The sequence below is a fragment of the Geotrypetes seraphini genome, chromosome 13 (genome assembly GCF_902459505.1).
Source record: "Geotrypetes seraphini chromosome 13, aGeoSer1.1, whole genome shotgun sequence".
In the NCBI taxonomy this organism is placed as follows: domain Eukaryota; kingdom Metazoa; phylum Chordata; class Amphibia; order Gymnophiona; family Dermophiidae; genus Geotrypetes; species Geotrypetes seraphini.
Window position 1 is genome coordinate 43,637,761 of NC_047096.1, and position 27,704 is coordinate 43,665,464.

At 42.3% G+C, this 27,704-nt stretch overlaps 1 pseudogene; it reads right to left on the minus strand.

Annotated features, from left to right (window-relative positions):
• Positions 1 to 23,967, minus strand: part of LOC117347605 — a 39,048-nt pseudogene extending 15,081 nt beyond the window's left edge.
• Positions 23,968 to 27,704: the final 3,737 nt, after the last annotated feature.

Here is a 27,704-nt window from a genome sequence, read left to right on the forward strand (position 1 = left end):
TTTTACAATCCTAATTGACCCCAAAATGTTAGATGAGCAAATACAGAATACACCCATAAGAGAATGCAGAATACATTCATAAGAGAATGCAGAAAACAGTGTGTGTTGCCAAAAGGTAGGGGTGTTTGAGGTTTTTGGGGTTTTTTTTAGTATTTACATACCACTTATAACCTAAGTGGTTTACATTCAGATTCTCAAGCAGTTTTTCCCTATCTCTCCTGGTGGGCTGACATTCTACCTAATGTACCTGGGGCAATAGGGGATTAAGTGACTTGCCCATGGTCACAAGGAGCAGCATGGGATTTGAACCCACAACCTCAGGATGCTGAGGATCTAGCTCTAACCATCTTGCAGGATGAATTTACAAGAAGGTTTTAATAATGATATTGTTAGTTGATGTTTTATTGTGTCTGTTTTGTTTAAACATGTTTAGCATTTTTAATTTGTATGCATGTAATTTTTGTAAACCACATAGTTTTTATGTGGTATATAAATTTTTAAATAAATAAATAAAACTTAACTGAGGGAATGTTTCCATAGGAGGAATTAATCTGTAGTCCTAAAGAGCCACCTGATATACAGTATATCACCAAGGATCTTTAAAGCCAATGCTGCCCAACCCTGTCCTGGAGGACCACCAGGCCAATCGGGTTTTCAGGACATCCCTAATGAATATGCATGGAGCAGATCTGCATGCCTGTCACTTCCATTATATGCAAATCACTTTCATGCATATTTATTAGGGCTAGCTTGAAAACCCGATTGGCCTGGTGGTCCTCCAGGACAGGATTGGGAACCACTGTTTTAAGCTAATCTTAAATTTGACTAATCTGGGAACAATTAATGCTGTCTTCTAGATACCAGCGTCCACACAGGGTTGAGAATAAAACTGGTTCATATGTTTTGCAGTTAACAAGCCAAAATCACTCGCATTGTCCAACAGTTCTGTGAAAGCATCCTATAGAGCTGGGGTCTCAAAGTCCCTCCTTAAGGGCCGCAATCCTGTCGGGTTTTCAGGATTTCCCCAATGAATATGCATGAGATCTATGTGCATGCACTGCTTTCAATGCATATTCATTGGGGAAATCCTGAAAACCCGGCTGGATTGCCGCTCTCAAGGAGGGACTTGGAGATCCCTGCTATAGAGCATAGGTAGCAGAATGCTGCTTTGTTTGGTGGGGGAGGGGTGACCAGGAGCTCCGCCTTGGTGCACGACCTCTAAACAGCTCCCAAGTCCCCCACCCACCACCTCCCGGTGCTTTAGTTTTAAGTCTTCACCAGCCGCTGTGCAGCATCCACGAGCAGGCTTGCCCCCGGAAGTAGAATGAAGCGTTCTGGGGCAGGACTGACTGTGCAGCGGCTGCACGGTAGCTGCCCGAAGATTTAAGCAAACACCAGAAGACGAGTGGGTGGGATGGCCAAAACCAGAGCGACCGAGAATTTTTGTGGAGGCCATGTTCCAGGTGGCCTCCCCTGTTCCGACGCCTATGATATTGTGTTTATTTAACACAGGACACATTCAGCTATCTATAGTTAGAAGCAGTTGAAACAGGTAACTGCACATTTTACTGGTACTAATATGTAAGCACAGAAACTTGAAAAGCTGCTGGCATAATTCAACAGAGTATCACAGGAAGTATCACTCGAGAGTGGAAACAGTTAAGAGGCTGTAAAAGGAATGAACTTCGCTAACTGCAAACTTGGAGGAATAATTCTCTGCTTTGTCTCCCAGAACAGACAAAGAAAGGCTGTTGGGACATGGCCACTTCACTACAAAGTGCATCAGTGTCATCCTGAATAGAATGGGAAATTTTTCTGGTGTCATACACAGTGCTACTTCCAACAATTCCTCCAGAAACCTCATTACTCATCTTATAGTCTCTCCAGCCCCACTGGACTCCCCTTATCTGCCTCTGCAATCTTTCAAGACAGGCATAGTTGCAGGTTATGGTATTTATCAGATTAAATGACTCTGTTCAGCAAAAAGGTTTTGTGAATTGGAAAAGACTTTACAGCTGGTGTATAGGACAAGGACAACAAAAGGTTTCTGACCTTGAAGGGTTTTTGGGCAGGTTTCTCTTCGAGAGAGGGATTAAATGGTTAGGCCCTTGAACTTATTCAAGGCTTCCTGTGACTATCCAGGCTGGCATTTAAAAAGAATGGCCACTCACCCAGCATTAGGAATTGATTTAAAAATTCATAGCAATACAGATCTGCCATGAAACACTTCCCTTTAAGTCATTATATGATGATAGCATAGTGTTGCTGGTCATGAGATCACAGGATTCCACATAAAAAAATGTAGTTTTCTCACAGCTGGCATCTGTTTTAGCCATTGGATTTCACACCATTATAGCCCCAGTAATGTGGTAACTTGATTGATGCAGTGCACTGCGATAGGCTGTATGGGACTTTTTTTTTTAAGCAGTACTCCCAGGACAGGAGCGATTAAGTTACTTCACACTTCCTTGAGGCAGGCTAATAAAGCGGGCAAAAGAACTACAGAAGCCACTAAGTGTTGCAAGTACCAGTTTAAATTCTTTATGAGCTGAAATGGCCACCAAGGCCTATTTAGACCCCCTACCGCTCTGTCAGTGCTGATGTCACATACAGTATAATTGTCAGTACATGTAGAGTGGGAGCAGAGGTAATGTACACTATTTTCACTCCTATGGCTGAGGTCAAGGAAGAGAAAAGTAATAGTCTCAAGACTCAAAAAAATATTTAACAAGGCACTATTGTCACTGTATATGGCAGTGGTCTCAAACGCAAACCCTTTGCAGGGCCACATTTTGGATTTGTAGGTACTTGGAGGGCCTCAAAAAAAAGAGTTAATATCTTATTAAAGAAACTAGTCTTTAAGCCCGTTACATTAACGGGTGCTAGAATAGATGTGTGTGTCTGTCTTTCTTTCTGTCTCTCTCTTTCCTCGGCTGTCCACCACCACCCCTTGCCTGGTCTCCCTGTCCAGCAGTAGCCCTTCTCCCTTCCTTTTACCTCCCTTCCCTGCTCCCCCTGTCCAGCAGCACCTCTTCCCTGCTCCCCCTGTCCAGCAGCAGCCCTTCTCCCTTCCTTTTACCTCCCCGTGTCCAGCAGCACCCCTTCCCTACTCCCCCTGTGCAGTAGCAGCCCTTCTCCCTTCGTTTTACGTCTCCCCCGTGTGCAGCAGCATCCGTTCTCCCTTTGTTTTACATCTCCCCCTGTCCAGCAGAACCCCTTCACTGCTCCCCCTGTCCATCAGCAGCCCTTCTCCCTTTGCTTTACATCTCCCCCTGTCCAGCAGCACCCCTTGCCTGTTCCCTCTGTCCAACGGTAGGCCTTCTCCCTTCCTTTTACCTCCCCCCCTAACAGCATCTCTTCCCTGCTCCCCCTGTCCAGCAGTAGGGCTTCGCCCCCCTGCTCCCCCTGTTCAGCAGCACCCCTTACCTGCTCCCCCTGTCCAGCATCATTCTGCATAATTCAGGTTAGCTGGCCCAATCAGACACTGAACTATGTGTGAGGCCACTCAAAGAATAAAGCAAGGAAAAATAACTTGGGCTTAAAAAAAGGTTAAACGGAGGCTTATAATCATAAGATGGCAAAATGAGTGCATTATCATCGTTGTTGTCTGCCCTCCTCTTCAAAGCTGCCTGGTGAGGATCGCGGCCGGCTGTTGCGAACCTCGCAGGCCGTTCCCCACGTCGGTAGCACGTTCCCTTTGACGTGATCTCGTGCGTCAGAGGGAACGTGCTACAGAGGTACAGAGCAGCCTGCGAGGTTCGCTACAGCCAGCCACGATCCTCACCAGGCTGCTTTGAAGAGGAGGGCAGACAGAAGAGCAGCAGCGGCAGCAGCGTGCTCCCTGGTTGTTTTGGAGAAATGTGCCGCTTCAATGGCTGGAGAGCAGGGAGGTCTCCGCTTTACAATTGGCCACTGGCACAGCTAAGCGCACATGCGCACTCCTGCCGGCCACGGACATACGGATCACGGAACACGCAGGTAGGAGTATGCATGCGCACTTAGCATTTTATTATAGTAGATAACAATTTTATAGTTTATAAATCTGTCCTTTTGGCTAATTCTTAATAACAATACTGTAATTTATAACTAAAGAGACATATGATCAAGAAACTGTTTTATTTTATTTTTGTGATTACGATAAACATACCGAGGACCTCAAAATAGTACCTGGTGGCCGCATTGGCCCCCGGGCCGCGAGTTTGAGACCACTGGTATATAGGAATTTTTTGAATTGCCATGTGAAGAATTTTGTGTTTGGCGAAGACTGCTGATGGGGAATTAATGTTGTAGCCCTAGATAAAGCTGGAGGTGAAACAGGGCCCGCTGTTGGGCTTTTTTTTGTGAATGTGAGATAAGGAATACAGCTGGACTTTGCTTTTTTTTTTTTTTTTAAACTGTTATAGTTGTAAATTGTGACTGATATGGGATTATATCTATGAAAACTGTGCTTAAAGAAAATTACTCAAAACCCGCCTCTTCCAAGACCAGGACCCTTAATGCCCCTTCCTAACTAACTAAACCTTTCCCTATTACTACCTCCTCCCCCCCCCCCCCCGGCAACTTTGATCAATTTGGTATTGAACCGCTTGTATCTCTGTTTAATTGATGTGAACTGCCTAGAACTCTTCTGGGTATGGCGGTATACAAAAATAAAGTTATTATTATTATTATTTTTACATTTTTGTTGAAGACTGTAATATAGTGATATATTTAAAGTGGAGGTTTTTTTAACCAATGACTGGAGAAGCTCCAATATATAAAATATATTCAGTCTCATGAAGTTTGGACTTGTTGGAGCACAATATCTGATGTCTTTCTTCTCCATTATTTGAAACTTGTGCAGTCTCTATTGATATAATTGCTAATGTGCTTAGCCTATTTTTTGGTTATACTCTATATTTTTTTTAAGGTTTGCTAATAAGATTATATAGTTTATTCCTCTTTATAACTTTATAACTCTTTATTAAAAAAGAAATAGCCATATGCCCCCAACTCACCAGTTAGAGCAGGGGTGCCCAAAAGGTCGATCGCGATCGACCAGTAGATCGTGAAGGCAGCGCGAGTCAATCGCGTTGCCTTCGCTTTCTACTTGCTTCCCAACTCAGAAGCACCGAGCCAACCAACTTCCCCTACCCGACGTCAATTCTGACATTGGAGAGGAAGTTCTGGGCCAGCCAATTGCTGCCTGGCTGTCCCGGAACTTCCTCTCCGACTTCAGAAATGACGACGGGGAGAGGAAATCTGGTTGGCCCAACGCTTCTGTGTGGAGAAGCAAGGAGAGCTTGGGGAGGCAGTGGTTTGGAGGCCTGTCCCCCGATGGCGGCGGCAGTGACTTGGGAGCAGGCAGGAAGACAGAAAGAAGGGGGAGTAGGGAGATATAAAGAAAGAAGGGAAAAAGAAAGAAAGAAAGGGGGGACAGGAAGACAGAAAGAAAGGGGGCATGGGGAGAAAAAGACAGACAGCAAGAAAGGAGGGTAGGGAGACAGAAAGAAAGAAAGAAAGGGGAGGGGGCAGGGAGAGAGGAAGAAAAAGTTGGCGGAGGGAATGAGGTCTGGAAGCATACAGCAGGCTGAAAGAAGGGAAGAAATATTGGATGCACAGTGCAACCAGAGACTCATGAAATCACCAGACAACAAAGGTAGGAATAATGATTTTATTTTCAATTTAGTGATCAAAATGTGTCCGTTTTGAGAATTTATATCTATATTTTGCACTATGGCCCCCTTTTACTAAACCGCAATAGTGGTTTTAATGCAGGGAGCCTATGAGCATCAAGAGCAGCGCAGGGCATTCAGTGGAGCTCCCTAAGCTAAAAACCGCTATTGTGGTTTAGTAAAAAGGGATGTCTATTTTTGTATAGTTGTTCCTGAGGTGACATCTGCCTTGACCTTTTTGAAAACCCGCGGAATATAAATGATATTGTAATTTCTATAATAAGATATTAACTTTTTTCTATGCAGCCCTCCAAGTACCTACAAATCCAAAATGTGGCCCTGCAAAGGGTTTGAGTTTGAATTTGAGACCACTGATGTAGCTATAGTTTGAATTGGTTTTTCTATATATGCATCACTTTGCATCTTCTCACAAGATGTTTTTTCTGCCTTTTAAATGCCCAGTCCCTCAGTCTCACCAGTCACTTCTGCAAACTCACTGGACTAAGTGTATATAGCTCGAGAGAGAGAGACTACGCTGATTAACTTATTTTTTTGTTACCAAACTTTTCAAAACATCCTTGTATATCAACAGGATTATCCTTATTCACTCTTATTAACATCTTCTAAAAATTTTAAATTGCTGCACCCCAAAATGTTACAGTTACACCATTCCTCATTATTAAACAGTGTTCAAATGTAACTGATTAACTACATACATACTCCTTCATGATTTCTGGTGTTAGATCCTTTAAAGAGGATGTAAGTGGTACTCTTTTTTGCTCTGATCACACTCAGGTGTTATTTGCTTCTCTCTGTGAGGCACTTAAGGGCTAGATTCTATAAAGGATTCCTAAATCAGCAAATACATTAATTACCTAAATGAGCTTTAACAAGCTCATAATTTTTTTTAAAAAATGTTTTTGATTGGTTTATAGCACCTACCCATTCTTTAAAAAGCAGGCACCTAATGCCTATATGTGTGTGTTTGGGGGTGGAGACAGAGATAACTGCTGTTAGACGCGATTCTAAAAAGAACTTAGGCGCCTGCATTGTAGGCCAATAAAATCCTGGCCTACATTACTGGCGACTAAGTTTTGTGATAGGCGCCATAAGGCACGATTCTGTAAATGGCTCCTAAGTGTGATTGATAGATGGCTGGTACCCTTTTTTTCATGTGCTGTTTATAGAATCTGATCCTAATAGCAAGCTTACAGAGAATTTTCCAGATAGTAGGAGTCTCATAACATTTTTCTATATAAAGGCAGCAGCTATATAGGTAAGTATCCTATTCATCAATTTTCACCAGCGTGGTCTATATATCATTTATGAAAATTCTTACTATTCAAGTAGTGCTGGGGTGGTCTGAGGACAGAGCAAGGGCATTCCATGCCACTACAGACATTCTGTGAAATTCAGCCACTACCTAGCCCTCCTCCTCCTCTGCCAACTCCAGACTCCGTCCCTTCTGCCTTGCTGCACCGTATTCCTGGAACAAACTGCCTGAATCCCCATGGCAGGCTCTGTTTCTGGCAAGTCCAAGTTAAAAGCCTTCCTCTTCAAGACTGCTTTCAACTCCTAACTCCTCTCACCTTGGGACTTGCATCTCTACCTGTCATGTCTGTCTGTCCAAATTAGATTGCAAGCTCTTTCAAGCAGGGACCGTCTATTAAATGTCAAAATGTACAACACCGTGTACGCCTTTCAGTGCTATAAAAGTGATAAGTAGTAGTAGTAGTACCTCCTAATTCTATAAACTTGTATGCACAGTTTGACACTTAGCAAGCAGGTTATAAAATAGTACCAGTTAGGTTTAACTTAATTGTTAATTAGGTACTAATTGGCATTAACAAGCAATAATTGACTATAATTGACACTAATTGACACTTATTTCCATTTTTGTGCATAACAGTAGGTATTCTATAAATTAAGTGCCCAACTGAACCTGCGAGTGGCAAGGGTAGGTCAGAAGCATAAGTGCTATCAATTACATGCCTAAAAGCACCTACCGTTTGGTGACCTGTTGAAAATTACCCCATCTATATAGCTGTGCAGCAAAATGGCCACCTATCTTTAACTACATAGACTGATAGCTAAATATTCCATTGTCTGTAGACAGTAGTCACTACTGTCCATGTATATTAAGCACTACTTGAACTCAGCAGCACTGAATATATGGAATATATTTAAATACTGCAGCTGTCATTTATTTTTTTTTAAAAACGCTTATTTTTGCATTTGAATATTAACCCATCAGCTTCTTGTCTAGTTTCCCCTCACATACATAGGCACTGTTCTTTCTCTTAACTGCTGGCGTTTGGCAGTGTTCTCCTCGCCACCTGATCTGGTATAAAGACAGGGCTTTGTCTGTAGGACTGCCTAGCTAGCTTCCCTCTGTGGAGTACAGAATATGAAGCAGTTTGTACCGATCCAGTAGTCTGTGTCGATTAGTCTATTGTCCCTTTGAGCCTTCCACTTGCTCAGATGACATGTAGATAAATCCAAAGCATAAGCATATTGGCCTGAGACCCGGGTGGATTTGCTGGAGGAATGAAACCAGACAGGAGACAGTGTGTGCCTGGCAGTCTGGCCCTCCCCTTTGATTCATGCTGTATACTTAATGATAATGTCTTACTGAGCGTTCTTAATCATAAATATTTCAGCCACTCACTGACATCTTCTACTTCATTATCGATTGTCTTGTTTGCAGAATATTTCCTATTTCTATGCTTTTTCCCCTTATGTAATTAAATTTTTACCAACATAATTTTCCACTGGTAACAAATGCATAGTGCAGTATAGAATAAGAGCTGTCTGAATAGAATTGTAGTTTTCCTCCTCTTGCAAAAATCAATGAAACTCTAAATGTAGAAAGGAGCGAGAGAAAGGAATAAGTAGGCTGCAAAGCCAGGACAGTAACGTCTCTGTTTTTAAGGAAACATCATAAGTTTTTTCTTTATCATTGCCTCTAAATATCTACATCGGCTCCACTGAATCCAGGAACAGCAGTCTTATTCATTCCCCTTATCTGTGATCCAGTTCTGGTAATAAGGGTGAGCGGACCTCAGCTGGGAGGCAATTTTTAAACTGAATGTTTGTTTTAAAAGTATACTTGTGCTTTTCTCTGTGTGGACTGCCCTAAAAATTTCAAAGGAAAACCATGTGATTACTTCCCAGGAGTACAATGGCATACACAAATTGTTCAGGGTTAATTTACATGCATACTATGAAATAAAAAAAAAATAAAATAAAAAAAGCACAAATGTGCAAATCCATCATCAATCCCATCCCTGAGACTCTCTGCTCAGCCTACGAAAGCTTATGCACACACGGGTCATACAAGTATTGTATCTGCCTAATAGCTGAGCAATTTTCTAGCAGTCTTTTCCTATGATAAAACATTTTTACCTAGGAAGCACTTTAAAGATTACCCTCTCTGGGGAACATTTTAGGACCCTTTTACCAACAGTGGGTCTTTCCTATAGGTTTTTCCCCACACACTAACGCTATTTTTAACCCTGGGTTAAAATGATAGAATTTCCTATTTTTTTGTATTAGCAGCCACATGCTAATTTTGCCATTAGCATGTGGCCATGCGATTTAGTTAGTGTACGGAATATACCTGTGCTAAACACCTATTCTCTGCCCCCAGGAAACTCCCTACATGAGTGATACACCACTGCTGATAAACAGTCTGGGCTGTAATAGGCCATTAGGATCCAGTCTACTGCAGCTCCTGGACTCAAAGGAATTGGTGCATACCTATCCAGGGCTTCCTTTATCAGGCCATACCTTTGCTGGGCCCAGATGGGTTCAAAGATTAGGAAATCTCAACCCAAAACAACTAGGATAAGGAGCACCACCACCACCTCTAGCTGGGCTGCTCCAACAAGCCTTTGAAGGGAGACTTGGGCTGTGGGGTACTGTCTCCAATCTCCATGTACACAGAGTAATGTCATTTGCTTTAGGGTAACTACTTCCCTCCAAATGAGGGTCTTCATGCTGCCAGAGCCTATTAGTGTCAGGTAGGGATTCCCATCCAATTGGATTTGCAGCACACATCTGTTCTCAGATTGGGACGCTTCCCTAAGATTGCAGTAGGATGATGTTACTACATTCCAATTTTCCAAGTTTATTTTTTATTTGATATACTGTCTATCAACAAAGTCATCTGAGCAGCTCACGATCTAATCACTTCCATGGTCTCCTCGTCCCACTCCTGACAGTCCATAGTTATATGGCCTTTCTCCTCACATTGGAAACAGGTGTGTGTGTGTGTGTGGGGGGGAGATATCCATGACCAAGGAAGCATGAGGTTGTTGGCGAAAAGGGCCTTCCCTGTTTCAGCTCTCTTTTTTGAGACCCCAAGCAGGAGGGACCCATCAGATCTTGAACATTCTGGGTCCCTGCTTATCTCCCTTCTTTCTGGTTGCATTTGATAAAAGACTTCAGCTACCTCCAAAGCACTCTTCCACATCAACATAGGATGGCAACACACCCATGTTTCATCAAAAAGAATAGCCCTTCAAGAAATGGTTCAAGGGACATCACTCTCATTATCTCCAAGCCAGTCTTGCCCTGCAGTTGGAGCTATATCCAAGCTACTTCTTTGAGCCAGTAGAAGAAACTCCTTGACTTGAAGAGACCCCTTTCAAAATCATTGCCAATAGACCTCTTGGGTGAGCCTGCCCTCTACAGAATGATGCTTCTGGTCAATCAGCTAGGTAAGCGATTCTGTCAAAATTTGTCAGGAAATAGTCCAAGTCATATTCTGATACCATATTTAGTATGTAGTCTTGATGTCTGCATTGCTCATGCTACTTGAGCAAGGGAGTTCTGTTGGACCTTCAGAGATATCTAGGAAGTTTGCTGCTGTTCCAGTTGACTTCGCACCATTTTTTTGCATGCCCTTAGGGGGAAATTTTGTAAGTGGTACCTATAGTGTAGGTGTCTACATTGTACATTGATTTTTGAAATTGATTTTTATTGTTATAGGTACCTACATTAATAAAAATGAATTTTAGAATTAGAGTTAATGAGCTCATAATGACAAAAAAAAAAGTTAATTGAATGGTACTACTATCCATTCAGTTATGTCAGATTCTTGGATACTCTACAGGCCAGGCCTCGCCATGCTTCTCTGTTTTCCATGTCTTCCTTCAATTGTTTGATATTTATTCCCGTGTCATTCTTGATGGTTTCCAGCCAATGGGCTTTTGGTCTCCCCTGCCCTGGTAGGTAACTACCACCATGTAGGCATGGTTAGGGGAGGATCAGGGGCATTTTTTAAAGTTAGGTGTTGGTAGACATCTATAACAATGTAGGAGCCTGCAATGTAGGCACAGTTCTGTTAGAGACATCTAATGCGTGATTGACATATCTAGATGCCTACAAATATAGGTGTCATTAACAGAATACATAAAGGATGGGAGAGTCATGGATAGCAATCAACCTCAACTAGAAGGGATTGCCAGCAGTAGCCTAAGAGTGCACAGTTCACTATGGATGATGTTTGCACTGTATGCTCTGGCTGGCATAAGGACATGGAAAAACAAAAACCTGATGTTACATGCCCGAGACCCTAGAGTTTCAACAAGAGAAGAAAAAGCCAGCACCATCTGCCCTGTTCACTGAGGATAATTAATTAATTAGAGGAATGTCTGAAGTGGCAGCAAAGGAAATAGACAATTCTTGATGAATGGAAGGGCTAAAACGACTGTTGTGTTACAGAACTCATTGTAGGAAAGCAGCTGAGGAAGGCACCCTGCAGTACATGCTTCATTATTACTAGTTGGTCTAATGTTATCTGATCCACCCCTTCCCTCTCTCCATCCTCCTGAAGGAGAGAGAGAGAGAGAAAAAAAACGTTGTCTCTTTTGAAAATTATGCTATCCTTATCAGATAAGATCATGTAAAAATGTGTTTAGCAATTTCTGTATTTTCATCCAGCCTTAGGCAGAATACTTTGCAAATATTCTCTGCAAGCCGGGACTTAATTTTTTTTGCAAAGTATTGTGCCTAAGGATAGATTGAAATACAGAAATTACTAAACATATTTTTACATGCTGTGAAAAGCCACAATGCATGTGATATGTGAAAACAGGTAATAAATAAAAACAGGGGAAAAAAATGAAGATTAGATGATACCTTTTCATTGGACTGGTCGCCGCACCTTAAGAAGGATATGGTGATGCTCGAGAGGGTCCAGAGAAGAGCAACAAAAATGATTAAGGGCATGGAAAACCTTGCTTATACCGAAAGGCTGGAGAGGCTGGGGCTCTTCACCCTGGAAAAACGGAGACTTAGAGGGGACATGATAGAGACCTATAAAATCATGAAAGGTATAGGTAAGGTAGAGCGGGACAGATTCTTCAGGCTAGCAGGGACATCAAAAACAAGAGGACACTCGGAAAAACTGAGAGGAGACAGATTCAGAATGAATGCTCGGAAGTACTTCTTCACTCAGAGGGTGGTGGACGCCTGGAATGCGCTTCCAGGGGAGGTGATAGGACAAAGTACAATAATGGGTTTCAAAAAGGGTTTGGATGACTTCTTGAAGGAGAAAGGGATGACAGGGTATAGATAGAGGGGTACTTTACATGGTACTTCAGGATTAGAGCATAAACAATTCAGGTGGAGGGAACTTACAGGTCAAGGACCTGGAGGGCCGCCGCGGGAGCGGACTGCTGGGCGCGATGGACCCCTGGTCTAACCCGGCAGAGGCAATTCTTATGTTCTTATGACTAACAATCTATTTTTTGACTAGCTTTCAAAGAACTTGCTTTCTCCAGGTCCTTTGAAAGCTAGTCAAAAATTTGACTGGACAGTCCAATAAAAAAAGGCATCATGTGTTTGGTTTGGTTTTATGTCTGTTTTGTTTTATGCTGAGCTTCTGCCTCTGCAGCCAGGGGTTGTGAGATCAAATCCTGGTGCTGCTCCTTGTGACCCTGGGCAAGTCACTTAATACTCCAGTGCCCTCCACTTTGAATGTCAGCTTTGAAATGCCAAAGCAACAAAAAGGCGGTATATAAGTCCTCATTCCCTTAACACAACAATTACAGGTAGTCGTTGACTTATGACCGCAATTGGTTCTGACTGCTAGGTCGTAAGTGGATCAGGACGTAAGTCGGCCTATGTTAAATTAAGGCAAGAATATTAGACTGGGTAATGATATTTTAATCATTCTAATCATCTTAAAGCAATCTGTTAACAACATTTTCTTTCTTCGGAGCATGGAAGTCGCGTCGAAAGGTCAAACAGTCGTAACTTGGATAGGTAAGTCGACGACTACCTGTATAGTATTTTATCCAGTGGAGAAAACAAACAGAAATCATTCCTTGAGCTGAAAAGAGATTCATAGCAGAGCAGTGATATCATGCCAGCAATACAAATGTTTAGTGAGGTATTCATGATCTATTTTGCTGGCACTTAGGAAGCTCAGTTTCTGAAAACAAATTAAGTTCCACCTTTCCTGGTACTCAACATCCTGGTAATTTCAAGATATTGAACAAGAAACCTCTTCCCCTCTCAACAAATAATATCACTCATTGGTGTGGTGATTTCTTAGAACAGCCCCCAAAAGAAGAAAGGGTTTTTTTCTCCTAGAGCAGGGGTAGGCAATTCCGGTCCTCGAGAGCCGGAGCCAGGTCAGGTTTTCAGGATATCCACAATGAATATGTATGAGATGGATCTGCATGCACTACCTCCTTGAGATGCAAATCTATCTCATGCATATTTATTGTGGATATCCTGAAAACCTGACCTGGCTCCGGCTCTCAAGGACCGGAATTGCCTACCCCTGTCCTCGAGTAATTCTCCAGTAGTGACTGAACAGGAGCATTAAAAGTTTCTTTTGAGATTAATTTCTGGTTTAGTGGTTGTTAAAAAAAGGGCTTAGCCATTGAAGCACAACAAATAAGAGCAAACATACATTCTTCAAGTAACTGCTTTTTCAGGCTCTTTTTTTCTCCATCAAAAACTCCTGCTTATCTGGCCTATAACTTGCTACACTGTAGAACTGGAACAGGCTTCCTCAGCTGGCGTACGATGCATCCCCATTGGCCATATTCCTGTCTCAGAAACCTACTTTAAAGTTAGGTACCTTCTAAATCGTAAACTACCTCTTTCTTATCATAACCTTGTCAATTTTAAACATGTTGACTCTAGTTAAAAAAAACAAAAAAAAAACTTCTACTTACAGAATTAACATATATATTTTGATTCAGAAATATTTATGTTTATAGGCATTTTATATGCCACCTTATCTTGGAGAAGTTTACCCCCCCCCCTCCCGCCCTTTACAAAACCACAAAAGCGTTTTTTAGCACAGGCCAGCATGCTGAATACTCTGCGCTGCCCCCGACATTCTTAGAGTTCCTATGAGCATCAGGAGTAGTGCAGACAATTCAGCGCACTAGCCTGCACTAAATCACGGTGTACAATTTTTTTCTATTGGGTACTCTAAGTATTTTCCCTATCTGTCTTAGCAGTCTCACAATCTAACTATGGTACCTGGAGCAATAGAGGGTTAAGTGACTTGCCCACAGACATAAGGAGCGGCGCTGCAATTGAACCCGCAACCTCAGGGTGCCATTTCTATTACTGATGCTGAGCAGATTATTTAAGAAGCACGCACATGAGAAAGAGCAACATTTACAAGTGTAGATGGCATTAACTAGAACATGTAGATGTTAGAAAGCCAATAGTCCTACGTTTTGATGTTCTGGGAATCCGAAATTTCAATGGGGCATGATTAGGGCAGGCCAAAAAAATGTGTTTGTTGTTATATTATAATGGGACTACAAATATATTTTACAAATTATCAGCAATGGCTTTTGCTATTGCTCCAAGGCATATGTAAATGCCAACTACCAAAGCATTTAGGCTTGTTGTCCTTCAGTTAATCAGGAAACAACTGTGTTATTAAACAACATTTCAAAAGCACATTAGACAAATTAATTTTTAGGATAAAAAACTTGTACTGCGACTTTGGCAAATTGTAACCCGTTAACTGTATATTATATATGTTAACCTGTAACCCGTTCTGAGCTCGTTGGGGAGAATGGGATAGAAATTGAATTAAATAAATAAATAATTTGGGTGGGGACTTGGGGATAATGGTGGACAGGTCAATGAAGCCGACGGCACAGTGCGCAGCAGCTGCTAAGAGAGCGAATAGAATGCTAGGTATAATCAAGAAGGGTATTACAACCAGGACAAAAGAAGTTATCCTGCCGCTGTATCGGGCGATGGTGCGCCCACACCTGGAATACTGTGTCCAGTTTTGGTCGCCATACCTTAAGAAGGATATGGCGTTACTCGAGAGAGTTCAGAGAAGAGCGACACGTCTGATAAAAGGGATGGAAAACCTTTCATACGCTGAGAGATTGGAGAAACTGGGTCTCTTTTCCCTGGAGAAGAGGAGACTTAGAGGGGATATGATAGAGACTTATAAGATCATGAGGGGCATAGAGAGAGTACAGAGGGACAGATTCTTCAAACTTTCAAAAAAATAAAAGAACAAGAGGGCATTCGGAAAAGTTGAAAGGGGACAGATTCAATACAAATGCCAGGAAGTTCTTCTTTATCCAACGTGTGGTGGACACTTGGAATGTGCTTCCGGAGGACGTTATAGGGCAGAATACAGTACTGGGATTTAAGAGAGGATTGGACATTTTCCTGCTGGAAAAGGGAATAGAAGGGTATAAATAGAGGATTACTGCTCAGGTCCTGGACCTGTTGGGCCGCCGCGTGAGCGGACTGCTGGGCAAGATGGACCTCAGGTCTGACCCAGCAGAGGCATTGCTTATGTTCTTATGTTCTTATGGGTGCTCCTTAATTAGCTCCTTTTCTATGTAAAGCTTTGTAAATTTGCCACATACATGTGTATTATGCTAGTAAATATATGCATATGCTGCCAAAGTGATTCATACGTGTACATATGGTAGTGCATATATACATGAAGCCTCAAGTGATACCTTTCTTTTTCTGCACAAGTAGATTTGCAAAATGGATGCTCCAGCTGTATAAGCGGGCAAAATAAATGGGCACTCCTGCACATCCTTATACAGTACATGTTTTACAAAAGGCCCCATGTTTGGTAGAGCCTTTTGTAAAATACCAGGGAAAAGGTGAATATCCCAATCTGGACATACCATTTCCCAGGCACAGCCTCTACACAGAATGGGGCTTTGAATCCTCTGATATGCAACAGCAAGCGCTTGGAAGGCCATTTCGAGGGTTATTCTTTAAAGGGATAGCTATTGCTTAGGTGTCAGGAAGGCATCTATCTGGAGCCTATTTCCTAAAAGAAACTAGGCACCTATTTTCCATTATAGAATTCTGGCCTGACATCTGCTAAATTTTGACTGGACAGCCCTGGTGTGAAAGTTCATTATTGTAAAGTTCAGTTTTGTGACTTCAGAGTGAAACAGTGAAATGTTGGCACTGTTCTGCATTTTGTAGGTGTTTTGTACTTTTTTACTATGGAAAGCTCACTTTAGAAAAGTGGCTTCACACTTTCATTGCATTGATCTTAGTCTTCTGTCAACCAACTGACTATCTGTATGAATGAGTATGTAAAAGGTATTATGGGCACCAAACATTTGGGTACCAGGAATATGTGCAAATGACCAGAATATCAGCACATATGAGCATGCATATGCACGTTGTGACATTTCCGCTCCCCGAGACGGTTGTGTCAGAGTGAAACCCCAGCCTAAATGCTGTGCCCGAGACCAGAGACTGACTGAGAATGATCAGGCAGGGGATACTGAAAGCAGAGCTGCCTATCCTGAGCCATCTGAACCTGATCAGGAGCCAGAATACAAGGTAGCTCCACGGCCCAGTAAAACCCCCAGCTACATTAAGAGGTTTAATCAGGCTCCCAGTGGTATTCTGCCCAGCAACCTGGGGGGGGGGAGCCCAAGAGCACGAAAGCTAGGCACACAAACACCTAGTACAGGGTGTGGCCCAAAGACTCTTAAGCAGCTCTCCAAGGCAGTAAGACAGGCTGCACATGAGGACCTGGCAGAGAAGGTTCTCCGGGCCAGGCAAAGGCCAGACCTCGCTCAGGAACCCATAGAGTGTGAGGATTCCATTGCTCAGGAGCCAGCAGAGCAACTGGGTATTCCAGAAAATATGGACACGGATGAATGGACAATGCCTGAAGCTGACATCGAGGAAGCCATGGATGTGAGCTTGGCAGCTTCTCACTAAGTACTGCAGGTACCGAGCTGTATAAGAATATAGTGGTGAAGATTGATAGAAAACTATTTTTGTTTGGTGTGTAAAGCCAAGCTCAGAGCAGTGCTGCACCAGCTTGATTACGTTGCTGCACTCCAGCTGTGCAAAAGCCCAGAGAAACTGAAGAAAGTTTTCTGGCTTGTGAAGCAGTTTCCCTGTTAGCTATCTAACTTCCAAGGACTCACAGAATTGGGGTAGGAGCCCCGAAGATCTGAGGGTTGGGATTCAGAGGGAGCTTGTTAAAGCTAAGTAATAAAAGAGGATCCAGCAATTCTGTGGCCCAACAGTGGGAAGGACTGAAAACTAATTATTGCTGGAATAACAAGAGCCTGCAGTAGGGCTTTATTTTTTTTTCTTTTCATGATTGAAGTTTGCTTTAAAATGTGAAATGTAAGTGCCTGGTGAAGAAACCAGATTTTTGGATTGAAAGTCCAGGACTCAAGAGTATTCTTGAGGACTTCTTTTTGGGACTAGTGTTGTGTGCTCTTACTGAGACTGTGGTTCAGGGCAGGGTGAAGCCCTAGAACCTTGACTGTGAACTTACCTAACCTAAACACTGCTGTTCTTTCATTGAACTGTTTGCAAGATAAAAATCTGTGTTTTTTTCTTGGAGGAAAAAGGAAGCTTATGCGCTAGTGCTTCTTTATATGATTTTTGGTTTTCTAATCATTGGGTTTTGAAGACAAATTAAACTTTGGACATTGTTTTGATTTTGACTTGGCTCGCTGTGCTTTATTGTTGGGAAGCCCAAAGTATTGGGACACCAGTGAGGTCTTCCACATTGGGAGCCACGCCAGGGTCGTGCTGCCACCTGTCGGTGGTCTTTCGCAAGCTTCTAGAGACCCCGGCAGGTGACAACGTACACGCTTAAATGCCAATATTGCATCTATATATTATTCTATAAAGTGGAAGGGAGGGCTCTCAGTTGCAGGCATAAATTATATATTGCTACACAGTGCACATAATCTAGGTGCAAACATTTTACACCAGTTTTAAGGTTGGTTAAAATGGTTGTACCTAAAATATACCCACATATTTCCCCTGTTACGCTAGCATTCTATAAGGAAAGGTAAGAATTTCTTATTGTGGTAGACACACTGCACACGCTGCTGAAATAGTCCCAGTGCACAAGCCATCTCCTATGTTAGGAGACAAAACAGCTTATATTCCTTGGTTTAAGAAGCCTGCTGGTAACCTGAGCTCCAACAAGAACAAGGTTGGGGGAAGGCATAGAAAAGTGAGAAGCTATGCAGAGCCAAAGCTCCAGAATAAAACCTTCCATGACTCAGAATTCAGGTGGGGGGAAGGAAAATTTGCCCTTTATAAGCACTGCGAAACTAAAGAGGTACTATGTTACTATAAATCTACTATGTTACTATAAATATTGAAGAACTAAGGCCAGTACTGGGCAGACTTGCGCGGTCTGTGTCTGTATATGGCCGTTTGGTGGAGGATGGGCTGGGAAGGGCTTCAATGGCTGGGAGGGTGTAGATGGGCTGGAGTGAGCTTTGATGGAGACTTCAAGTAGTTGGAACCTAAGAAAAGTACAGGCAGAGCTTTGGATTCTTGCCCAGAAATAGCTAAGAAGAAGAAAAAATAAATAAATAAATTGAATCAGGTTGGGCAGACTGGATGGACCATTCGGATCTTTATCTGCCGTCATCTACTATGTTACTATGTTATAGAGAATGACACGGGGACAAATTTTTCCCCATCTCATGTTTGTTTGGTTTTTTTCAGTAAAGGCAGCATAGAAAGTGTAATGAACATATTTGGTTGCCTATATAGTTGGCATGGTGGAGATGACAACCAGTGTTTAAGCATGGGTGGCTGGGGCCCACACAGAATGGATGGCATGGGTCTGACCACCTTGTTGGACAGACTGATTGAACCATGTGACATTTAGGGCCTGATTCTGGAAGCGACGCCTGCCCGGTAGGTGCTTGCAAAACCGGCACCTACTGCATGTTATTCACCGGTAGGCACTGTGTCCAGAATTGTGTTGTTTTTGTACAGGCCTACACTTAAGGCATCCAACTTGCACCTATGGAAGTGCCCAGGCATGCCTAGGAATACCCAAGGCCACTTCTGGCATAAGCCACGCCTACGCTGGCCTTGGGCATCCATAGGCATGCCTAGGCACTTCCGTAGGTATGAGTTGCATCGATTTGCCACATCAATTTTTTTTAAAAACATGCATCCTGATTGGTCCATTAGACAGCGGTAAGACGCCTACTGGTGCCTACAATCGGGACACCGTTTTGAGAATCAGGCCCTTACTGTGTTATAGTGTGTACTTTCCCTTTCATTTTAGAAGCTTTACTTGTGCAGCCAGGTCTAAAATCGCCTCTTTGATGCATCATCTCCCATAAGGTTGCATTATGTTTGGCTCATTCCTTTTCCACACAACTTTTCTGCCATCGATGAAAGTATAACAAACATCTTAATATTCTGATCTATTTTAATAACCAAACAGTGGCACCCCAAAATCTGGGAAAGCACAAGGTTTCTTCTGACAAGAAATAGGATTTTTCAGCGTCAGCAGGGAAAGCTGCCTGGCCATTTGGTAGGGAAAACGGATTCTGCTGTTGTGCAGTAATTATATGTCCTGCGGCATGAGGTTACGTTAGAATGCCAAAGGTTATTAAAATAGATCAGAATATTAAGATGTTTGTTATACTTTCATCGATGGCAGAAAAGTGCTTGGGGGAACTGTCCACAGCAAGCTTCATTAGTGAGTAAAAGAAGGAAGGAAGGGAATCAGAATCTTTGAGAAATGGAAAATCCATCTCTAGTGTATGCATTTAATATTGAAACCTTCTTTCCTAGTTACTTAGCAGTCACCGAGCATCACTTTTAACTATATCTGCATCACATTCACCCACAGGAATGCTCCTTACAATTCACAAGGACACATTTGTACTTTTAATTTCCTTTCACATACTGATATTCTTACCAGAAAAAATGGATTTTATTCCACTATGTTGATGGAAAGAGAAAAAGATTTAGAAAATAAATATATTTAAAATAACCAATAATAAGCGGTGGTGCACATGTAATAATGAATGTGTGAATGATGAATGAGGTGAAATGAAATGATGAAAAGATAATGATGGTAAAGCAGGACAAGTGGTGGTAATTAATCCACTAGTGGATCATTTCACTGAGCATTTTTCACTGAGGGTTTTCCACAATGTTGACATCATGTTTCACCTGTTTTTTAGTTTCCATTACCACAGTAATTCATCATTTACACATTAAAATAAATAAATATATATTTTCTAAATCTTTTCTTTTTCCATCTTTTAGGACCCTATAAGACCCCTGAGGAAGGAATTTTTATTTTGCTGAAACACGGCCCATGTTGGGTCATTTGTATTTTATACCTCACTTGTTTTTTCTTATTTTAATCTTGTGGGTCACTTGTGACTATACATACCCTTTGTGGATTGTTTTTGATTATTGTTTTTAAGTTATTTGGACGCTTATTAAACTACAAACTGGTATATCCGATCTTCTGTTCCAAAATCTTTTAGTTGTTTTGCTGTTTCACTTCCTTTATGGAACCTTTTGGTGCTACTTGGATTTTGTTGTTTTAACTTCCGGGTCAGTACATACACCCAGATATTCAATGCTGGGATCTGTGGATGTCCCAGGATTGAATATCTTGGGTTAGTTCAGCCTGGTACTGTGAACAGTTTATAAGCTGTTTACCACCACAGGCTAAATATTACCACCATTCTGTTGAAGCAGATGTAAAGATATGCATACTTTTGAAACCAGAAACTCATAAGAACTAAACTGTATATAAATAAAAAAAAACTAAACGAAATCATTAACCTATATGGATCCATAAGAACATAAAAACCTAAGAACATAAGAATTAACGCTGCTGGGTCAGACCAGTGGTCCATCGTGCCCAGCAGTCCACTCACGTGGCAGCCTTTAGGTCAAAGACCAGTGCCCTAACTGAGACTAGCCTTACTTATGTACGTTCTGGTTCAGCAGGAACTCGTCTAACTTTGTCTTGAATCCCTGGAGGGTGTCTTCCCCTATAACAGCCTCCAGAAGAGCGTTCCAATTTTCTACCACTCTCTGGGTGAAGAAGAACTTCCTTACGTTTGTATGGAATCTATCCCCTTTTAACTTTAGAGAGTGCCCTCTCGTTCGCCCTACCTTGAAGAGGGTGAACAACCTGTCTTTATCCACTAAGTCTATTCTCTTCATTATCTTGAATGTTCCGATCATGTCCCCTCTCAGTCTCCTCTTTTCAAGGGAGAAGAGGCCCAGTTTCTCTAATCTTTTGCTGTACGGCAACTCCTCCAGCCCCTTAACCATTTGAGTCGCTCTTCTCTGGACCCTTTTGAGTAGTATCGTGTCCTTCTTCATGTATGGCGACCAATGCTGTTTGTAGTATTTCAGCTGAGGGCATACCATGGCCCGGTACAGAAGCATGATAACCTTATCCGATCTGTTCGTGATTCCCTTCTTAATCCCTATGGAAAAACGCAAAATGCTAAAGTTGGCAGATGGTTTTGTATTTTTTATTGCCAACGTTAGCTTTTTGTTATAATTTTGATGCAGTATTCCTATATCTACGTGGACTGCAACTATTGATGCCTTTGGTGAAGGTTTGTGTGGAGGTTATTTTAGAGACCAGTGACTGTGATAGACTCCCACTTTGCACGACTAGTTGTGCTGACATGAGGGTATACAAAATCCTTTACTTTTCTTCTTATGTTGTAGGTGTCTTTCAATAGAGGATCCATACTGGTTAATGATTAGTTTTTTTCATACTTTTGAAACAACATTTCACATATTTTTTATGTTGCTTTATTGCCCAATACAGAGAAAAAATGTTTTGATTTTTTTTAATATACTATGGGCTCCTTTTATGAAGCTGCGGTAGTGGCTTTAACACACGTGACTTTTCATCACGTGCTAACCCACGCGCTAGCTGGAAAACTACCGTCTGCTCAAGAGGAGGTGGTAGCGGCTAGTGTGGTCGGTGGTTTAGTGTGTGTTAAACTGCTACCCGCCTTCGTAAAAGGATCCCTATGTTTTAAATAGAGTACACTTTTGGGAAGGAGCACGAGGTATCGTGATGAGTGTGCAGTACTGGGAAATACATTTTTTCCGTTAAGAGGGCGCTCCTTGTGAAAGAACGCAACAGTATTAATAATATAACACCTGAAATTTTTAAAAAAGTTAATACAATCCTGAGGAAACTTGAAAATTTCCATTAAAAATATAGGAACCCTTGCCCCCCCTTCTAAAAAAAAAAAAAAATTCTGATTTAAAAAAAAAAAGGTATCTTAAGAACATAAGAATTTGCCTCCGCTGGGTCAGACCAGAGGTCCATTGCGCCCAGCGGTCCGCTCCCGTGGCGGCCAAGCAGGTCCATGACCTGTAAAATGATCTTTTGTCTAGAACCTGTCCTTCCCTAATCCTTTATATCCTTCAAACCCCTTTTCTTTTTTATCTATACCCTTTCTTTCTCCTTTATCTGTAACCTTCAATCCCCTTATCCTTCAGGAATTTATCTAGTCCCTCTTTGAAACCCCATAATGTAGTCTGACCTATTACACCCTCCGGAAGCGCATTCCAGGTATCCACCACCCTCTATGTGAAGAAGAATTTCCTAGCATTGGTTCTAAACCTATCCCCTTTCAATTTCTCCAGATGTCCTCTTGTTCTTGTAGTTCCCAGTATGCTGAAGAACCTGTCCCTCTCCACCCTCTCTATGCCTTTCATAATCTTGTACGTCTCTATCATGGCTCCTCTGAGTCTCCACTTCTCTAGGGAGAAGAGCCCAAGTTTCTCTAACCTCTCAGCGTATGAAAAATTTTCCATACCCTTTATCTTTTGTGTGGCTCTTCTCTGGACCCTCTCAAGTATCGCCATGTCCTTCTTAAGGTATGATGACCAATACTGGACACAGTACTCCAGATGCGGGTGCACCATCGCCTGATACAGCGGCAGGATAACTTCCTTTGTTCTGGATGTAATACCCTTCTTGATAATACCCAACATTCTGTTTGCTTTCTTAGAGGCCGCTGCGCATTGTGCCGTTGGTTTCATTGTTGTATCCACCAACACTCAAGGTAGCTGAACATCGGGTTCTTTTTCCCTATATGCATGACCTTGCATTGCTCCACATTGAAGTTCATCTGCCATTTATTCGCCCACTCCTCCAGTTTGGTCATATCCCTTTGCAGTTCTTCACATTCCCCTACAGTTCGGACCCTGCTACAGAGTTTGGTGTCATCTGCAAATTTTATAACTTCACACTTTGTCCCTGTTTCCAGGTCATTAATAAATATATTGAACAGCAGCGGCCCAAGTACCGACCCCTGCGGGACACCGCTCATGACCCTTCTCCAGCCTGAGTAGTGGCCCTTCACTGCAACCCGCTATATCCTGCCTGCCAACCAATGTTTAACCCATCTGTATATGTCCCCTTCTACCCCGTGGTTCCACAGTTTCTTAAGTAGCCACTCATGTGGTACCTTGTCAAAAGCCTTTTGGAAGTCAAGATATATGATGTCTATGGGATCCCTTGTCCATATGGCTGTTTATCCCTTCAAAGAAGTGCAGCAAGTTCGTTTGGCATGATCTTCCTTTGCAGAAGCCATGTTGACTCATTTTCATTAGCCTATTTCTTTCTATGTGCTCACAGATGCTGTCTTATCAGTGCTTCTACCATCTTGCCCGGTACTGAAGTCAAACTCACCGGTCTGTAGTTTCCCGGGTCACCTTTTGATCCCTTTTTAAAGATAGGTGTGACATTTGCTATTTTCCAGTCCTCCAGGATCATTCCTGTTTTCAGGGATAGGTTGCAAACTTTTTGGAGTATTTCCGCTATTTCGGTTTTCAGTTCTTTTAATACCCTTGGGTGGATTCCGTCCGGGCCTGGGGATTTGTCGGTTTTCAGTCTGTCTATCTGTTGGAGGACATCTTCGAGACTTACCTCTATCGTCGATAGTTTTTCTTCCGGTTCTCCGTTGAAGATTTTTTCAGGTTTCGGTACATTGGATATGTCCTCGCTTGTAAAGACTGACGAGAAGAACATGTTTAATCTGTCAGCCACCTCTTTTTCCCCCCCTTATCGCTCCTTTTTTGTCTCCATCGTCCAGTGGTCCCACTTCCTCCTGCGCCGGTTGTTTCCCTTTAACATATCTGAAAAACGATTTGAAATTCCTTCCTTCTCCGGCCAGTCTCTCTTCGTATTCTCTCTTCGCTCTCCTAACCACTCGGTGACATTATTTTTGGTGTTTCCTGTGCTCTTTCCCATTTTCCTCGGTTTTGTCCTTTTTCCACTTCCGGAACGATTTTTTCTTGTCCTCTATCGCTTTCTTCACTTCCTTGGTTATCCACACCGGGTCCTTTGTTTGATTCTTTTTGCACCCTTTTCTAAATCTGTGGATGTACAGATTTTTTGCTTCTTGTACCGTGTCCTTGAATAGGGACCAGGTTTCCTCCACGGTCTTTGTTTTTCTTGAGCTTTTCCTGAGTTTCCTTCTCACCATTTCTCTCATAGAGTCATAGTTCCCTTTCTTGAAGTTGAGCGTTGTTGCTGTGGTTCTTTTTCCTTTTGATGTTCCTACTTCTAGTTTGTACTGGATCATGTTGTGATCACTGTTTCCTAGTGGTCCTAATACTTCTACTCCCTTTGCAGGTCCCCCCAACCCATTGAGTAGTAGGTCGAGAGTGGCATTCCCTCTCGTTGGTTCCTTGATGAGTTGTTCCATGAAGCAGTCCTGCATGGCCTCTAGGAATTCCGTTTCCCTCGCGTTGTTTGAGTTTCCAATACTCCAGTCTATCCCAGGGAAGTTAAAGTCCCCCATTACTATGACGTTTCCGTTCTTGCATTCCCGCCTTAATTCAGCTTCCAGTTTTTTGACTTTTGCTTCGGTTTTCCAGGTGGACGATACTACAGTCCCAATTTTATGTCTGGTTCATTTCTTCCTGGTAATTTAACCCATAATAATTATAATCCTTCCGTCTCTGCTGCCGTATCCACTATGGTCGAGTGGATGATGTCCTTTATATATAGTGCTATTCCTCCGCACTTCTTGTGTGTCCTGTCTTTTCTATAGAGTTTGTACCCTGGCAGTACTATGTCCCATTTGTTTTCCTCGTTCCACCATGTTTCCGTGATTCCAATGATATCTAGGTCCTCTTTTTTGGCCGTGGCTTCCAGTTCTCCTATTTTGTTCCTTAGGCTCCTTGCATTTGAGTACAAGCAGTTTAGGTCCTGGTTTATTTCCTTCTCTGTTGTTTTTCTCTGTGATTCGTACCTCTTGTCGTCCCTTTTTTGAGCTGCTAGTCCCCGAGTTTTGTTAATTTCATCCTCTTTCTCTGGTGCATCTTTTTTTGTCTCAAACAACTCCCGAGTCATTCTTCAAAATAATCCACAAACATCAAAATAATTCTTCAAAATAATCTTTAAAATTATTCTTCAAAGTAATCCACAAACTTTGACTGGATGTATAGCGAGAGAGTATGAGCTCGGCATTTCTCTAACCTGGTAGCTTACTCTTACTAATGTTTACTTCTGGCTCAGTCATGCATGATGTCTCAAGGCTTCATTTCCTGCTACCTAGGTTGCTTTTTTTTTATTGTATCCCTTTATTTTTAACATCCGTGACAGCAATCTATGACTCATTCCAGTGTGCTTAATCATGAACCCTGATATGGCTGCAGATTTCACTGATGAATGATGGCCAATATTTTCCTCCCCTGCTCCAGAAAAGGAGCTTTGAACGCTGTCACCATGACATTCCTAGCCCCAGTCAAACCAGAAATTGAACCCAGGTCTTTGGCATTTTAAGTGTCTTTGAGTCACCCTCTACTATACTCCTTTTCTCACTTTGTGGTCCTTGCCTCTGTTTTGTTCATTTGAGTCACCTAGGGCAGCCCCTTTCTTAAGATTTTTTTTAGTATAAAAGGAACATAATGTTAGTCCAATAAGAATAAAGGGGCTTTTCTACTAACGTGCACTAAAATATGAGCTTAGAAGAAGAAATGACCATGTCTAAAAAGGAGTATGTTTTTATCTAGACATGTTTCAGCTCATATCCAAGTTACAAAAAAAGTGCTCTGATCGAGCAGTTAACCACTGGGGAGATTAAGTCATGACCCCTCTTTAATCCTCCAGTGGTCGCTGACTCCTTCCCTTGCCCCCTGAAAGTGAAACTGGAAAGGAAAAGCAGACTATGGGCTAGATCAGACATGGGCAAACTACTGCCCGCGGGCCATATCCGGCCTGTTTAAATGTTTAAACCGGCCTGCTGACTGTCCGGCTCTTCTCCACGACTGATGTGTGGAAGGAGCACGAGCGTCGCTGCTGCCGACCTCCGTCTGCTTGTGGCAGGCGCGAACTGCAGTGCTTTAGGGGAGCTGCTCCCTGCACTCTTCTCCTGCAATCAGCCCCACAGAGGGGGAGGGGTGACTGTTGTGTGGAAGGAGCGCGAGCGTCACTGCCAACATCCATTCGGCACGATTTAGCAGGTGGCGCGGTCATGCATCACAAATGGCCGCAAGGACCTGGCCAAAACCCAAAGTTTAGCAACATTCCATGCTATCAATACAGGGCATGCAGTGGCTTCCTCCTTGTCTTTCTCAATAACAGACTATGGACTTTTCCTCCAGAAACTTGTCCAAACTTTTCTTAAAACCAGCTACGCTATCCATTCTTACCACATCCTCTGACAACACGTTCTAGAGCTTAACTATTCTCTGAGTGAAAAAAATTTCCTCCTGTTGGTTTAAAAGTATTTCCCTGTAACTTCATCGAGTGTTCCCTTGTCTTTGTAATTTTTGACGGAGTGAAAAATCAATCCACTTGTACTCGCTGTACTCCACTCAGGATTTTATAGACTTCAATCATATCTTCCCTCAGCCGTCTCTTTTCCAAGCTGAAGAGCCTTAACCGTTTTAGTCTCTCCTCATATGAGAGGAGTTCCATTCCCTTTACCATTTACTGTTCAAGTGTTCCCATGGCTGCAAAATTTTATTGATCTGTTGCGTACCGTAGTATCCACAACAGTCAAACAAAAGCAAATAAATAGCATAAAATAATAAAAAAAAAGAATTGTGAAAAAATCCATTGACTGTAGATAGTGTGGAAAGGTCACAGATTCATTAACAAACCTAGTTTACTGGGATTTGCACATTTGTACTTCAGACACACATGGCTAGCAAGTCTACTAAAAGTGTCAAAATGCTATCACTTGTATTCTTTAAGAGCTGTGAGCATAGGCTGTTTATTCATACTGAGCTAAGCCAAGAGTACTAAAAAATAAATTGCCTATTAAAAAAAGCCCCAAACTATCAGCTGCATAAATCTGTCAAGAAAACAGAAAGTTTTGCAAAACAGTGAGGCCAAATATCCGAGGTCAAATGGAAATCTCTTGGGGTGAAAATGGTTGTGTTTCATTGCAAAGAGCTGCCAGAACAGAAAACCTTGCCCAGCTCAGTAAGTAACTGTACGCTCCCCTTCCCCTTGAAAGAGCAAAACTATGTCTTTAATGGATTAAGTCTGAGGACAAAACAGTTAAGAAGTAGTGAACTGCCTGAAATTCATTCCATTGCCGGGTCACAGAGTGAAACTGAACCGAAAAACTGCTCTCCAAGGTTCTGTTTCATGTCATCAATGGTGATTTTTCTGCCTTGAACTTTCCTCACTCAGAACCTTTTCGATCTTGTTTCCTTTCCTCCGTTGGAACTAGAGTGGAAGGTTAGGAATTATTAGGAAATGAAGAAAAAATAAAACCAAGAACATAAGAAATGCCTCTGTTGGGTCAG